Source organism: Malaclemys terrapin, chromosome 8 (assembly GCF_027887155.1).
Source record: "Malaclemys terrapin pileata isolate rMalTer1 chromosome 8, rMalTer1.hap1, whole genome shotgun sequence".
NCBI lineage: Eukaryota > Metazoa > Chordata > Testudines > Emydidae > Malaclemys > Malaclemys terrapin.
Genome location: NC_071512.1, coordinates 46291967 through 46303318, shown reverse-complemented (window position 1 = coordinate 46303318; position 11352 = coordinate 46291967).

Here is an 11352-nt window from a genome sequence, read left to right as displayed (position 1 = left end):
ACAGGAGGATTCCCAGCTGGAAAGGAGCTGGAATCCCAGCTTCCTCTCTGATTGTCTACAATCTCCCAGCATCATCGTTCTGGCGGTATCCTCAGTGGCCTCCAGTCCCTGCTTGCTTGGCCACCTCTCCGTGGACCCTGCCCTGCTCCTATGGTGGTTAACGGAGAAAATTCCCAGTGAAAATAATGGAACTGAGAAGGGGCCCAACGTTCCCACATTTATGGAGCTCTCCTGCCACTGCTGCTAACCCCGAATGCTGAAAAACCAGGAGGTCAACCCAAAAATCTGAGTATGTCCCCAAAAGATTAAACTGTGATTATTATTCTTGGCCTATGTGAGTTTTCCTGAACTCCCCCAGCTCATGCCCAGTGTGCATGTTTGACCATTACAGGGTTACCAAAGCTAGCAGATCTGTAGTGAGGAAGGTGATTTTGGGCCTTCACTGAGATCAAGGCCCCATGGCCAGCTCATGACTATTCCTGTATTCAAAAGGGCCTCCATCTCCTGTTACTGCCACCGGGGCTGAAGCCAGTAAGATAGCAGCCACTTCCTTACAGTCGATCTGCGTGTGTCTGCTACCTCCCACTGTTTTTAGTGATTTTTGAAGCATTGCCCACAGGCAAAATGGCTGCCAGTGTATGGTTGGTGGCGGGGCTGGACACAGGGTTTGTGAGAAGCAGCAGAGACACCCTGCAAGGAAGAGTGGGAGAGGGGGAGCTATAGGCAGAGTTAGAAGATGCAAGGGAAAGGGGGTGCAGGAGGATGGGGGGGGGTCAAGAGGAGGGCCCGGAGAAGGGGGGAGTGGTGCTGGAACTGGGGGAGGAATTGGGGGAGGAAGAGTGCTGCCCAGTTTCTGGCAGAGAGGTGGCAGGGGAGGCAGGGAAGTATTGCTTCTTACAAAAGGTAACCCAGTGCCATATTGTTTTTACTGTGATGTTATTGCTAATATGACTGATCGATAGCAGGTTAAAGTTTAAGCTGTATATCTGTAGCTCATTGACCCCAGCCAATGATATCTAAGTGCGAGTGTGAATCAATTAGTGGTCCTCAAACTGTTTACCATCCAACCCTCCTTTTATCACAGGAAATAACTGAGGAGAGCACCCACACAGGAATAAGAAGTGAATGGCAGGTCCCCTATCCGAGGGGTGAGGAGAGGTGTGCGGTAAAGGTTGGCTTTGCAACCTGAAATTATCCTGCACTCATTGGCAGAGGAGTGTTAAAAGACTAAAGCTCGTGATTTGATGGTTTAAGTCAGTGGTACTCAAGCAGGGGTCTTCAGGGGGTACATCAACTCATCTAGATATTTGCCTAGTATTACAACAGGCTACATAAAAAGCACTAGCGAAGTCAGTACAAACTAAAATTTCATAGAGACAATGATTTGTTTGTGCTGCTCTACATACTATACACTGACATGTAAGTATAATATTTATAGTCCAATTGATTCATTTTATAGTTATATGGTAAAAATGAGAACGGAAGCAGTTGTTCAGTAATAGTGTGCTGGGACACCTTTGTATTTTTATGTTTTGATTTTGTAAGAAGTAGTTTTTAAGCGAGGTGAAACTTGGGGGTACACAAGACCAACCAGAAAGGGGTACAGTAGTCTGGAAAGGTTGAGAGCCACTGGCTTAAGTCTCATGATTATTTGAGGCCAGTCCCATGATTTTGGGGGTTCCAACTCATGATTTTGGATCTCCAGAGGCTGGCCATACCGAATCCCTGCTGAGCGGGGCAGGACTCCAACTGCAGGGGGCCCTCCAGGGGAAAGGCTCTAAAGCTCACTGGCACTGCCCTGCAGCATCCGGTGCCCCTACGTGCTGATGTGACACTGGGGTGTATAAACTCCATCCTACCCCAGACATGAAAGGGTTAATGGACAGAGTAGCTGCCTCCCCAGCTGTGCTTAAATGGTTGACCAGCAACAGTTGGGATAAGAGGCAGCGCTGAGGGCTAACCTGTGTCAGTCAGTAACAGGCTGCCAGTAACCTGCTCAAAGAGCAGGACCAGAAGCCAACTGAGGTGAGACCCTCTGGGGGAGAGAGTGGGGGGACCCTGAGCGGCTTCTCCTTTCCCTGCAGTGTGTGAGCTAGAGGAGAACTAGGGTCTGGCTCTCACGCCCAAAGGGATTTGAGGGCAGCTGGAATTGAACTGGGCTGGTTTATTTCCAAAGGACCTGAGGCTAGGTGAGAGGGGCAGACGATTGACCAAGTGCTGAGCTTTTAGAGCTGATGCACACTCAGGTATATCTCCATTTATTATTATTATGTATCCAATCTCATAGAACTGGAAGGGACCTTGAAAGGTCATTGAGTCCAGTCCCCTGCCTTCAGTAGCAGGACCAAGTACTGTCCCTGATAGTTCCCCCACCCCCAGATCCCTAAATGGCTCCCTTAAGGATTGAACACACAACGCTGGATTTTGCAGGCCAATGCTCAAACCACTGAGCTATCCCTCCTACATAATTAACATTTCTCCCATGCTGCTCTCAATCGCACAGTCTCGCTCCTGGGTCAGTTCCCCACCCTACCACAGATGCTGTGTGTGACCCTGGGCAAGACATTTGGGCAAGATCCTTACAGGTATTTAGCACTTAAAGAGCATGCTGCTTGGGAGAGAATGAGAGCACCATGCATGCTGATTTCTACTAAGGATGCTCATTGATCGAATAGCCAAACAGCAGCACTGTAATTAGAGATGCTAATTAGCCACAAAGGCCCCAATCCTGCAAGTTGTCTGATGTGCTCAGACCCATACAGTGCCCCACTGGTTGTGTCTACATTGCATCTGGGAGCAAGCTTCCCAGCCCAGGTCTGTAGACTTGTGATGGCAGGGCTCCCGCTAGCGTGCTAAAAGCAGCTGTGTAGACAGCGCTTTAACATTGCGGTTCAGGCTCTAAGCCCACCCCAGGTTACAGAGCCCAATGTCTACATGGTTGTCTTTAGTGTGGCATGAACCTGTGGCCCCGGGCTGGGTGGCTGGCTCCTAGATGCAGTGTAGAGAACAGCTGGCAGGAACTGGGCAGCAGTTCCAATCCCAAGTTTGCAGGCTGCTCTAATTGTAACCCCTTGTATAAAATGTTTGGCACTTGGTTGCTTCTAAACTCTTCCTGTAACTCTGGTTGTTCTGGGCTGAACAGCAGCTCTCTAGAGGAGTCTATGCGGGCCATGGGCAGTGAGGAATCACAGGGCTCTGTGTCTCGAGTGCAGCTATTTGCTCTCCAGCTTAGTTTCTGTGGCAACTGAGCCCAGGGCATTTCACTTTCAGTCCTTGTAATCATAGTCTCCCTTTGCAGGAATGTTTTGGGGAGGTTGGCATAGTTCCAAATGCCAGAAGCTTCCATAGATCTGATCAGCCAGAGAAAATGTGTTCCTGCTCTAAAGGGACTCTATTAGCCTGTTTTTCTTATCTCTTTCCAAATTCTGTTAATGGTCTACGGATTGTCTCAAAATAAATCCTTCCCAAAATAACAACCCAGCATTCCTGGACAGCCCTACATGAGCCACTCGGCAAAAACAAGCCAATGTTCACAGCCAACACTTATGAACCACTCTACAATAACAAACAAGCTTTGGCAGCCCAGTGCTTACAAGCAAATGTATAATACCAACTGGTGTCAGGACTTGGGAACCCCCCAAAATTAGAATCATAGAATATCAGGGTTGGAAGGGACCTCAGGAGATCATCTAGTCCAACCCCCTGCTCAAAGCAGGACCAATGTGTCTAAACCATCCAGGTCAGATGGCTGTCCAGCCTCCTTTAGAAAGCCTCCAGTGAAGGAGCTTTCACGACCTCCCTAGGCAGTTTGTTCCATTGTCCAACTGTTCTTAAATTCAGAAGCTTTTCCTGAGATTTAATCTAAATCTGTTGTGCTATAGTTTGATCCCATTGCCTCTTGAACTCCTGCCCTCTGTGGCAAGAGAAAACAACTTTTCTCCGTCTTTTTTTGTGGCAGCCTTGAAGGGGGACATGATAGAGGTCTTCAAACCCTTAATCTCTTTTTCCAAACTAAACATACCCAGTTCCTTCAGCCATTGCTCATATGACTAGCATTCCATCTCTTGCATCATCTTTATTGCTTACCTCTGGATCCTTTCCAGTTTCTCTACCTCCTTTCTATACAGTGGTGACCAAAATTGGACACAGTACTCCAGCTGAGGCCTACCCAGCGCTGAGTAGAGCAGTACTGTCCCCTCCCGTGGCTTCCATGCTATGCCTCTGTTAATACAGACTAAAATTGCAATTGCCTTTTTTTTTAATATTATTATCACAACAGCATCGCATTGCTGGCTCATATTGTGGTTGTGATCCACCATAACTCCTAGATCCTTTTCAACAGTGCTGCTGCCAAGCCAGTTTCCCCCCATTCTGTATTTGTGCATTTGGTTTTTCTTCACTAAGTGTAGCACCTTACATTTGTCTTTGTTGAATTTCATTTTGTTGTCTATAGCCCACTTCTCCAATTCATCAAGATCCCTCTGAATTTCAGCTCTATCTTCCAAAGTGTCATCTGCAAATCTGATCAGTCTGCTCTCTATACCTACATCCAGGTCATTAATAAAGATGTTAAACAACACCGGACCCAGAACAGCTCCCTGTGGAACCTCACTTGAGCCTCCCTCCAAGCTGATCATAGGTTGCATGTGCTCAGTAGAAACCTCTTAGATTTGTAGCAGTTAAATGCCCTGAAGAGTCTGAGCAGGACTTTCCCTGCAACTGCAGCTCTGGTTTCCAAGCACCCAAACTGAGAGCAGGGAGCCTGTCTCTCCTGGGCTCTCAGCAACCCCCTGGCTGGGCCCAAGCAACCTGGAAGAGGAAGCTATCGCCTGATTCAAACGCACGGTGGGGCAAGCAGTGGGGGACATTTGTGGGGGGAGGGAACTGGGACTGGGGGGGGGTGGGGAGGGAAATGCACTAGTGGTTGAGGTCAGAGCAGGGGCGTGCGCAGAAATTTAACTGACCCCCTTTGGGGGGGCATATTCTGTGTCCCCACCCTGTCTCCGGCAAGAGCTTGCTCGTCCTTCCACCCACCCTGGCCCAGTAGGAGGTTGCTCTTCCTTCCCTTGCCCCGCAGCCCCCAGGGCTGGGAGGAGTTCTGTGCTCGTGGGTCCGTGCTGCCCCTTCTTCCCCATTGCGCACGCCCCTCGGTCGGAGGAACAGGGAGAGTGGGAGCCTCAAATGAGGACTGGGACTGGCTGAACAAGGGGAGTGGGACTGAGAACCAGTGGGGCAGGGGGAGGGAGGCGAAGGAGGAGGAGAAACAGATCTGACGAGGAGCCAGTATGCATGAAGAAAACTGGCACTGGGTGGGCAAAGAGACTGGGACGAGGAGCTGGGGGCACACTGAGCTTGGGCAAGGACCCAAGGAGCTCGACTGGGAGCCAGTGGGGATGGGAATGTGAACTGGGGTGGTGGTGACTGGTGCTGAGGGTGGGGAAGAAAGACAGAGTAGATGAGGACCCAGAAGAACGGGAACTGGGACTGGCTGGGCTAGGAGAGTGGGGGTCCAGAGGGGTAAGAATAGGACTTGCTGGGAAGGAGCTGGACTCTGAGATTAGAAGCCTGAGGAGAGGAGACTGGGCCTGGCTAGGTGAGGAGAGTGGGGCTGGGTTGAGGAGCCAAGGGAGGAAAGAGCTAGGATTACAGAGGGTGGGGCTGGAGGCAGAAGGGCTCATGCTTGGAGGGAGTTTTGAGAAAGGTCTGTGCTGTCTAGACCCCACTCCCTTCCAGAGGAAAATTGAGGCCCAGTCCTGACTGGAGCCTTCATTTTCTGTGGTAACAAATCTAGTAATAACAGTAAACAAAGAACAATGTCCAGTGAGAATTGTTAGTGTAAAAAAGGGCAACAAGGAAACATTCTTAGGGCAGCATCAGCCTTCTCTCTCTGCACAACCCGGTGTCCAGGATGAAAGAGACAGAGAGGGGCTGTCTGTCTCCTCAAAAGCTTGTTACTGTGTGTGTTAGATACTCCCCAACCCCAGGCTCCTGGAGATATTTTTGCTCTTCAGCTGTGCAAGTGCAATCGAAGACAGAAATAGAGGAGGAGCTATCTGAGGAAGTGGGATATGCAAACCGGGTGGCTTTTATAGAAGGTGCAAATGTTGCAGTTTCGGAAATGTGTTTGCAGCATTCCTCTGGTGGAGGAAGAAGATGCTTTTTGCAACCAGCGTGTATGTGGAAATGCTTTCTCTGTGCAGAAGGCTGTGGCAGTGCTGAGTTCACAGGTGCTGTTTTGTTGTTAGGCAGAATTCCCTGTAGGACTTCACAGACTGTAGGGAGTGTGTACTTTTTATCTCTCTCCACAAAGACCCCATCACACACTGGTCAGCCACAGCCATGGGTAGCAGGTAGCATAGGTCGGGGAAGGCTGTGCCTCCCCAACCAGCCTGGTGTGGCCCTGCCCGCACTCTGCTACCAGCCCCCCTCCTGCCTGCCTCCAGTTCCCTTCCCACTCTTCTGTGGCCAAGAGGCTGGGGCAGGCAGGCTGTGGACAGTGCTCACAAAGCCCAGGGCTGGGGGTGCTCTGGCTGTGTTGCCCAGCCCACCTGATGCACTGGGGCTGGGGGCGCTCCGGCTGTGCTGCCTGCCTGGCACTCTGGGGATAGCGGAGAGGGGCAGGGGCTGTGTGTGCTCTGGGCTCCCGCAGGGAGGGGGGATGGAAGTGGAGGGCCTGGGCCTTGAGGGGAGGGGCCTGGGGCTAACCCACCTCTAACAGGTCGTTCACCCACTGCCCATGGCCAAAGCTGAAGCCAGGATTTTTCTAACTCCCAATGGCCTAATGATCAAATGGAATGTCTCCTCCCATTCGTCCCAAATTCATCCCTGATGCAACTCCGCTGTTGTCAGTGGAATGAGGCCAGGGATGGGGCTGGCCCATAACCCTGCCCCTTGACAGTGGAGATGAATTGCTGACCGGTGTTTGTCTTTCGCTGCAAAGCCAACTCCTGTTGCAGGCGATAGGGGTGGGATTGTAAATTCTTCTGGAAAGACATTACTCTACTGAGCTTCAGCAGCCAGCCCTGCTGATCTGGCCCAGAGTATGGCTGTGTCTGCCCTGAGGCTTAAATCACATTCTCTCATCTGTGTATCTGAAAATTGACATGTAATTGCCAACTATTCATTATTTGTATTCTGAGTGGCAGAAGGCATCCAGGCAACTCCTCCGCTCCATTTTACCAGTGTTTCAGTTGGCTGTTCAATCTTAACCTGTTTTCTCAATGAAGACACTCGCCAGTTTAAGGAAAGCTCATACGACAATGGATTGAGAAACATAAGCCCCGATCCTGCAAACACAGAATCTTAATGCTGAACTCCAAGCACCCTGTGAGTGGGAATGAACGCGGGGAAGCTGCTGACACTGAGCGCAATGGAGAAGCCAACGAATTGATAAAAACAAGTTCTTACTGTGAAGTGGCCTCTCCCGGACCAGCAGCATGTCTCTCACCAAAGGGGATGCTGGAGACAGGAGGGCCCCTGTCTGGGGAAGAGCAGTGACCCCATCATGCTGCCAAGTCACAAGCACTGAGGAATGCAGTTCCTGGTGTGCCAGGCCCCCGAGATTCCAGTAACCTGCTCTTCTATTTTTAAATCTCTTTTTTTGGAGGAGACTGGTACTTTGGTTAATTTTAGTGCTCGTGAGAGTGGGCAAGTGAGAAACTGATACCTCAGCACTGCTCAGGGCTTGTCGAGCTTGCCCTGCAGCACCCCTACTATTGCAGGCCGAGGATCCGTTCAGCTCTGCCTTGCAGCAGCCTCTGCTGTTCCAAGACCCCCACACAGCTTTTCAATGGGAATAAAAAAGGCCTTTGGAACTATAACACTTAGCTCCTCTGTGGCTCTCTTCACCAACAGATGGGAGGAGCTTTACAGACTAGGTCAGTGTCATTTCCTCTGTTTTACATATGGGGAAACCAAAGCACAGAAAGGTCAAGTGACTTGCCCAGGGTCACCCAGCAGGCCATTAGCAGAGTTGGGAATAAAATCCAGATCTCCTGAGACCTAATCATAGAATATCAGGGTTGGAAGGGACCTCAGGAGGTCATCTAGTGCAACCCCCTGCTCAAAGCAGGACCAATCCCCAACTAAATCATCCCAGCCAGGGCGTTGTCAAGCCTGACCTTAAAAACCTCTAAGGAAGGAGATTCTACCACCTCCCTAGGTAACCCATTCCAGTGCTTCACCACGCTCCTAGTGAAATAGTGTCAGGGCCGGTGCAAGGATGTTTCACACCCTAGGCGAAACTTCCACCTTGCGCCTCCCCCCTCTCTGAGCCCTACAGCAGCTCCCCACACACTCTGCCCTGAGGCGCACCCCGCACCCTGCAGCAGCTCCACACCCACCCCTGGCCCGGGGAGCCATGCGGCAGCTCCCTACCCCAGCTCACCTCTGCTCTACCTCCCTCCCCGAGCCCTGTGGCAGCTCCCCTGTGGCAACTCTCCCCACCCCCCACCTGGGGAGCCATGCAGCAGCTCCCCACCCCAGCTCACCTCTGCTCCGCCTCCTCCCTGAGCATGCAGTCACTGCTCCACTTCTCCCACCTCCCAGGCTTGCGGTGCCAATCAGCTGTTTGGCACCGCAAACCTGGGAGGGAGAGAAGCAGAGCGGGGCGGCGTGCTCAGGGGAGGAGGCGGAGCAGAGGTGAGCTGGGGCAGGGAGTTCCCCTGTGTGCCGTCTCCCCTCTGCCCCTTACTTGCTGCAGGTGGCCCTCCCTGTGCCCCCCTGCCCCAGCTCCCTCCGCCTAAATGCCGACGATGACCGGGGCGGCCGAAGATCTGGTCATTGCCGAAGAAAATGCCGTCCCCCAAATGCTAGTGCCCTAGGCGACCGCCTAGGTCACCTAATAGGTTGCACCGGCCCTGCTCTTTGTTCTGTCATCTACTACCACTGAGAACAATCTAGATCCATCCTCTTTGGAACCCCCTTTCAGGTAGCTGAAGGCTGCTATCAAATCCCCCCCTTATTCTTCTCTTCTGCAGACTAAATAATCCCAGTTCCCTCAGCCTCTCCTCATAAGTCATGTGCCCCAGCCCCCAAATAATTTTTGTTGCCCTCTGCTGGACTCTCTCCAATTTGTCTACCTCCCTTCTGTAGTGGGGGCACCAAAACTGGATGCAGTACTCCAGGTGTAGCCTCACCAGTGCCGAATAGAGGGGAATGATCACTTCCCTCGATCTGCTGGCAATGCTCCTACTAATGCAGCCCAATATGCTGTTGGCCTTCTTGGCAACAAGGGCACACTATTGACTCATATCCAGCTTCTCATCCACTGTAACTCCTAAGTCCTTTTCTGCAAAATTGCTGCCTAGCCACTCGGTCCCTAGTCTGTAGCAATGCATGGGATTCTTCCATCCTAAGTGCAGGACTCTGCACTTGTCCTTTGTTGAACCTCATCAGATTTCTTTTGGCCCAATCCTCTAATTTGTCTAGGTCCCTCTGTATCCTATCCCTACCCTCCAGCGTATCTACCACTCCTCCCAGTTTAGTGTCATCTGCAAACTTGCTGAGGGTGCAGTCCACACCATCGTCCAGATCATTAATGAAGATATTGAACAAAACCGACCCTTGGGGAACTCCGCTTGATACCGGCTGCCAACTAGACATGGAGCCATCGATCACTACCCACTGAGCCCGATGATCTAGCCAGCTTTCTATCCACCTTCTAGTCCAGTCATCCATCCCATACTTCTTTAACTTGCTGGCAAGAATACTGTGGGAGACTGTATCAAAAGCTTTGCTAAAGTCAAGGAATAACACGTCCACTGCTTTCCCGTCATCCACAGAGCCAGTTATTTCATCATAGAAGGCAGTTAGGTTAGTCAGGCATGACTTGCCCTTGGTGAATCCATGCTGACTGTTCCTGATCACTTTCCTCTCCTCTAAGTGCTTCAAAATGGATTCCTTGAGGATCTGCTTCATGATTTTTCCAAGAACTGAGGTGAGGCTGACTGGCCTGTAGTTCACTGGATCCTCCTCCTTCCCTTTTTTTTAAAGATGAGCACTACTTTAGTCTTTTTCCAGTCATCCACGACCTCCCACAGTCGCCATGAGTTTTCAAAGATAATGGTCCTTGGCTCTGCAATCACATCTGCCAACTCCTTTAGCACCCTCGGATGCAGTGCATCCGGCCCCATGGACTTGTGCTCATCCAGCTTTTCTAAATAGTCCTGAACCACTTCTTTCTCCACAGAGGGCTGGTCACCTCCTCCCCATGCTGTGCTGCCCGGTGCAGCAGTCTGGGAGCTGACCTTGTTCATATAGACAGACAGGCAAAAAAAGCATTGAGTATGTTAGCTTTTTCCACATCCTCTGTCACTAGGTTGCCTCCCCTATTCAGTAAGGGGCCCACACTTTCCCTGACCACCTTGTTGTTAACATACCTGTAGAAACCCTTCTTCTTACTCTTAACATCCCTTGCTAGTTGCAACTCCAATTGTGATTTGCCCTTCCTGATTTCACTCCTGCATGCCTGAGCAATATTTTTATACTCCTCCCTGGTCGTTTGTCCAAGCTTACAAAATGTGGAAGCTTCTTTTTGTGTTTAAGATGGGCAAGGATTTCACTGTTAAGCCACGTTGGTCGCCTAGCATATTTACTATTCTTTCTACACATCGGCATGATTTGTTCCTGCAACCTCAATAAGGATTCTTTAAAATACAGCCATCTCTCCTGGACTCCTTTCCCCCTCATGTTATTCTCCCAAGGGATCCTGCCCATCAGCTCCCTGAGGGAGTCAGTCTTTTCTGAAGTCCAGGGTCCGTATTCTGCTGCTCTCCTTTCTTCCTTTTGTCAGGATCCTGAACTCGACCATCTCATGGTCACTGCCTTCCAGGTTCCCATCCACTTTTGCTTCCCCCACTAATTCTTCCCACTTTGTGAGCAGCAGGTCAAGAAGAGCTCTGCCCCTAGTTGGTTCCTCCAGCACTTGCACTAGGAAATTGTCCCCTACACTTTCCAAAAACTTCTTGGATTGTCTGTGCACTGCTGTATTGCTCTCCCAGCAGAAATTGGGGTGATTAAGTCCCCCATGAGAACCAGGGTCTGTGATCTAGTAACTTCTGTTAGTTGCCTGAAGAAAGCTTCGTCCACCTCATCCCCCTGGCCTGGTGGTCTATAGCAGACTCCCACCACAACATCACCTTTGTTGCTCACACTTCTAAACTTTAATCCAGAGACTCTCAGGTTTTTCTCCAGTTTCATACTGGAGCTCTGAGCAGTCGTATTGCTCTGTTACATACAGTGCAACTCCCCCATCTTTTCTGCCCTGCCTGTCCTTCCTGAACAGTTTTTATATCCATCCATGACAGTACTCCAGTAATGTAAGTTATCCCACCAAGTCTCTGTTATTCCAAT